Here is a 6,000-nt window from a genome sequence, read left to right as displayed (position 1 = left end):
TAGTTTCAGTATTTATTTTGTATATGGAGTTTCAGAAGTCCAAATGAAGCAAGCCGAAGCCCAATTAAACCTTAAGAGCCACCTCTACAACTTCTATGAAGGGCTGGATGCGAGATGAGGCCATTTTACTTGTGAAAAATGGCAATGAAGTTGTCACTATGGGCTAGATGGTCTGTCTGAACTAGTCCCGATTTTTAGTCCATAATTTGGGCTGTAGACCTCAGATTTGGGCGAATGAGTACCCTTTGGAAAGCTAAGAAATAGGGCTACAACTTTCCTGAAGAGGGTAGAGGCAGATTCAGAAAGGAAGTTGCTGAAAATCGGCCTTGATTTCAGAGACATGAATGCAAGTTGAAAATTTGTCTTTTGAAACTTTTCCTAGTTTGGTTCCTATCTTCAACTATAAATACGTCTTTGAGCAGTAGCTAAGAGCATCCCATTCAGACCTTCATTCTCCATAGAAGACATCCATTCTCCATCTCTTTTTAGATTTCTTCTTTATTTTTCTGTAAGCCATGAACATGAGTGGATAAGTTTTTAATTTAGTTCAAGGGATTCAAGCTCTTATATGTGATTTGTAAGACCAGGTTCTTAATTTAATTTATGCATTTTTGAATATCTATTATTTTCTGATTTAATTTTTTTTTGATCTGTTGAATGATTTTCTAAAAAGGCCTATTAGTTAATTGTTTGATTTAATCAATTGCTAGTTTATCTTCATAATCCGTAATTGTTGTGTAAGATTGAACATGAGTAGCAATTAGGTTTTATTGATTATGATCCGAATTTTCAATAATAACCTAAGGAAACAATAAGACGGATTAAATGATTTATGCTTTATAGATTGTTGTTCAGCTTAACTACTTCCTATTCTTAAAGCAGTTATTAATTTGATGAGGATTGCTTAATACCAATTCAGTTAATAATTAGAGTCAATAAGAGTGCTGGACTCGAATTGATGAGTATAGAGAAGTCAGGGGTTTACCTCCCTGTTTGGTAAATCTACATTAAGTATTCAATAAGATATAATTGTATTTCTTTTGTCTATGATCGAATCAATGCATTGGAATGAGAATTACCTTGGACTGAAGTTTGTTTAATTTGAGAGTTTCTTATTTAATTTTAGATCTTAATTTTTGATTTTTGATTTCTTCTTTGGATTGCGAATTACCCCCCCCCCCCCAACCTCTGTTTCTTTTTCCAAGTGCATGAAATTTAATAATTCAGTCTTTAGGGTTCGACCTGGATTTACCACTTACTGCAGAAAATATTTTATAATTGGTGATTTCAGTTAATTTAATTTCTGGTGGATTCGACAACCATCAAGAATTTTGGCGCCGTTGCCGGGGATTGAAATTCATTGGATTTCATGTTTTTAGTGTTAGGGTATTTTGTTATTAATTTTATTTGTGAAGTGTTGTTATTTTTAGGTTTTTGAAAAAAAAATTACGGTATTACTATTCATCAAGAAGTTTGGTTGAATTTGGAGGGTGGCCCATACCTATTTTGAAGGAAACGACGTTTTGATCAAGACCAATCAATCCATAGGATTCTTTGGCCCCACCCTCTTGAGGCCAAATTCGATTGTTTTCTAGGATTTTGAGGCATTTTTCTGTTTTTACTTTTATTTCTCTTTGTTTATGATAAGAACTTCTCAATCTGGTGAGTTGATCTTTGATCTAGAAGTAGAAAAAATAGCTAAACAGTTGAGAAAATTGGCTAAGCAAGCCAGGCAGATTTTGAGTACATCTGAAGGAGTCCAATCTCCAAAGGAGCTAAGTTTGGATTCAGATTCGGATTCAGATTCAGAGTCAAGTTCCGAAAACGAGACCATGGCTGCTGCTAGGACTTTGAAAGAGTTGGCTGCTCCTGATCTAAACCAACAGCCTTTGTGTATTCAATACCCTGCTTTAAATGTTGCTTTTGAGTTAAAATATGGACTAATTCATTTGTTGCCTAAATTTCATGGTCTTGCAGGTGAGGATCCACATAAGTATCTAAAGGAATTTCATGTTGTGTGTTCCAGCATGAAACCTCAAGGAGTTTCAGAGGATCAGATCAAGCTTCAAGCTTTCCCTTTCTCACTGGAGGGCACAGCTAAGGATTGGTTGTATTACCTTCCTTCTGGATCTGTCAACTCATGGAATGGGATGAAACATATATTTTTAGAGAAGTATTTTCCTGCTTCCCGTGCTAGCAACATAAGAAAAGAAATTTGTGGCATCTGGCAGTACAATGGAGAGAGCTTGTATGAGTACTGGGAACGATTTAAGAAACTGTGTGCAAGCTATCCCCATCATCAAATAAGTGAGCAGCTATTGATTCAGTATTTCTATGAGGGACTTCTACCAATGGAACGCAGTATGATAGATGCTACTAGTAGAGGAGCTTTGGTTGATAAGACACCAGAAGAGGCAAGAAGGCTGATTGCTAACATGGCAGCAAACTCTCAGCAGTTTGGAATGAGAATAGATCACACACCCATGAAGGTTAATGAGGTAAGTACATCTAACCTTGAGAAACAAATTTCTAATTTAACTTCTTTAGTGAGGCAGTTGGCTGTAGAGAACATGCAAACTGTTAAGGTATGTGGAATTTGTTTGGGTTCGGGTCATGCTACTGATATGTGTCATGCGTTACAAGAGGATGAATCAATACAACATGCTAATGCAGTAGGACATTATGGACAGCCACACATAGGTATGATCCCTATTCGAATACTTATAATCCAGGATGGCGAGATCATCCCAATTTGAGTTATGGGAATCAACCGGTGCAAAATCGATACCAGCAGCAAAGACCACAAGTGAATCAACCACCTCCACCTCTGCCTCCCTTAAATCAAGCAATGTCACTTGATGAAATTGTTAAGGCTTTGGCTAACAATACCCAACAGTTTCAACAGGAGACCAGAAATAGCATTCAAAACATCGAGAGGCAGATTGGTCAGTTAGCCTTATCTGTGAGTAAGCTGGAAGCTCAAGGTTCTGGAAAGCTTCCATCACAAACAGTCATGAACCCTAGAGAAAATGCGAGTGCGATACTGTTGCGGAGTGGGAAAGAAGTTGATAATCAGACTCCACATGAGTCAACGAAAAAGAAGAAGCAAGGAGAAAAAGAGTCTGAAATTGAGGTAAATACTGAACCTAAACTAAATAAGGTTAATAATTCTATTCTTCCTCCATTCCCCTGCAGGTTGACCAAGACAAAGAAAGAAAAACAAGAGAAAGAAATTTTGGAGACTTTCAGGAAGATAGAGGTGAATATACCTTTACTTGATGCGATCAAACAAGTTCCCAGGTATGCTAAATTCCTTAAGGAGTTATGCACTACAAAGCGCAAGTTGAGGAATAATGAGAAGATCAGTGTGGGGGAAAATGTGTCAACATTAATTCAGCAAAAATTACCCCCTAAGTGTAAGGATCTAGGTTCGTTTTCTATTCCTTGCAGAATATGTGATTCTAAATTTGAACGTGCAATGGCAGATTTAGGAGCATCTACTAATGTCATGTCATATTCAGTTTTGCAAACTTTGAATTTGGGTCCTTTGAAAGAAACTAGTGTCATTATTCAGTTAGCAGATCGTTCTAATGCTTACCTATTGGGAGTAGTTGAGGATGTGTTGGTGCAGGTTGGAGGATTGATTTTTCCTACAGATTTTTACATTCTGGATATGGAGGATAGTGTTCCCACATCAAAGTCAGCTTTGATTTTGTTTGGAAGACCTTTCCTAAAAACTGCGAAGACAAAAATTGATGTGGATGATGGTACCTTAACTATGGAGTTTGATGGAGAGACTATCAAATTCAATATCTTTGATGCCATGAAGTATCGTGCTGATAACCATTCTGTCTTTTCTATTAATGTTGTTGATACAATTGTGTAGGATGCTTTTGAATTAAGCATAGAGGATGAGTTAGAAGTGGTGATTAGTCAAGGAATTCAAGAAATCAGTACCAATCCACCATTAAGTGTAGAGGTTCAAGAAGCAGTAATGGCATTGCAGTCATTACCTCCTATTCTAAAAAGGTATGGAGTATCAAAGATCGATTTACCTATATCTCACACAAAATTATTACCTTCTGTGGTGCAGGCACCAGTTCTTTAACTCAAGCCTTTACTTGAGCATTTGAAGTATGTTTACATGGGAGACAATGAGACACTTCCAGTTATCATCTCAAGTAATTTAACATAGATTTAAGAAAACAAATTGATTAGGGTTCTGAGAGTACACAAGGAAGCAATTGGATGGACAATAGCTGACATCAAAGGTATAAGTCCATCAGTGTGCATGCACAAGATTTTACTGGAGGATGAGGCTAAACCGAGTAGAGAAGCTCAAAGGAGGTTGAACCCACAGATGATAGAGGTTGTGAAGAAGAAGATTTTAAAGCTACTGGATGCAGGAGTTATTTACCCAATTTCAGACAGCAAATGGGTAAGTCCAGTCCAAGTAGTGCCAAAAAAAATTAGGAGTCACTGTGATAGCAAATCAAGATAATGAACTTGTTCCAACAAGGATTCAAGTGGATGGCGAATGTGCATCTGAATTCAGCAATAAGGAAAGATCACTTCCCACTGCCATTCATTGATTAGATGCTTGAGTGGATAGCAGGTAAGTCTTATTTCTGCTTTCTTGATGGCTGTTATGGAAAGTCAATCATTATATTATTTCTGTGTATATTCTGTATTCTGTATTCCTATTTAGGATTTCTTATTTAGGATTTCTTCCTAATTAGTATAACACAATTATAGGAATCAATTGTATATAAATACCCATGTACAGATTAATTGAAATATATGAGAATCATCTCTTTCTACATGGTATCAGAGCAGGTCATCTATCTAGGGTGATTATTTGCTCTCACCACCCAGCTCAGGAGAGACCTTGGCCGCCAACCAGCCGTTTCGACTCCGATCAACATTGCCAGCGTTGCCTCAATCCCCTCATTCCACCACTGTGCTTGTTGCACGATCCGATTACACCATTAAAGGACTTCTGAGGTTTGGCTCTCAGATCCTATTTCGGTATTTGCTTGATTTGTGATTTTGGATTATTTTGTTGCTGTCAGCACTTTGGATTAGCGTTTCGGTTAGTTTTCTTTATCTCAACAAATGGCAGACAATAAGAATGTTATTTCTGATGTGATTCCGATGATGACTAAGATCACGGAACACAAACTTAATGGTTCGAATTATCTGGAGTGGAGTAAGACTGTTAGGGTCTATTTGCGTAGCATTGATAAGGATGATCACCTTACTAAAGATCCACCTACTGATGATACACAACAAACTTGGCTAAGGGAGGATGCTCGGTTGTTTTTGCAGCTTCGGAACTCGATTCACAGTGAGGTAATTAGTTTAATTAATCACTGTGAATTTGTTAAGGAATTGATGGATTACTTAGATTTTCTCAGATTCGTAAAGGGAATATCTCCGTATTTATGATGTTTGTAAGGCATTCTACCGCATCGAGAAAGAGAATAAGTCTCTCACGCTTATTTTATGGATTTTAAACGGTATATGAGGAACTTAATGTATTGTTGCCTTTTAGTTACGATGTGAAAGTTCAAAGAGCCCAACGAGAGCAACTGTTATGAGTTTTCTTGCAGCCTTCCTTCGAGTATGAGATCGCTAAATCTCAGATTCTTTCGATTACGAGATTTCCTCTTTGCATGAAACATTCACACGGGTCCTTGCATGCAGAGTACCCAATCTTCACAGCCTGCCAGTAGTGCTCTTATTAGCCGTAATCCAAATGGACAATAGGGTAATAGAAGAGGAAGTAGAGGAGGAATTACAGGCAACAGAAGTAATCAGCGTAATGGAGAGGCTAGTTCTAATCAGGACTCAAGAGGAGTCATTTGTTATTATTGTCATGAGCACAGCCATACAAAATATAATTGTCCGCAACTTGGAGGAAAAATCAGCGATCACGGATGGCAAATATGGCGTGAGAGGATTCTCTGATATCTTCCTCTGAGAAAACTGTTTTGGTAT

The 6,000-nt window shown here is 37.5% G+C and overlaps 1 non-coding gene across 1 annotated transcript; it reads right to left on the bottom strand.

Annotated features, from left to right (window-relative positions):
• Window positions 1-2,198: 2,198 nt before the first annotated feature.
• Window positions 2,199-2,305, bottom strand: LOC131176163 (small nucleolar RNA R71). Its single transcript, XR_009146288.1, has one exon. It is a non-coding gene; the product is annotated as a small nucleolar RNA R71 (small nucleolar RNA).
• Between the last annotated feature and the right edge of the window lie 3,695 nt (window positions 2,306-6,000).

This window comes from Hevea brasiliensis, chromosome 18 (assembly GCF_030052815.1).
Source record: "Hevea brasiliensis isolate MT/VB/25A 57/8 chromosome 18, ASM3005281v1, whole genome shotgun sequence".
NCBI lineage: Eukaryota > Viridiplantae > Streptophyta > Magnoliopsida > Malpighiales > Euphorbiaceae > Hevea > Hevea brasiliensis.
The sequence above is the reverse complement of the archived record's forward strand: the minus strand, read 5'-3'. Positions and strand labels throughout refer to the sequence as shown.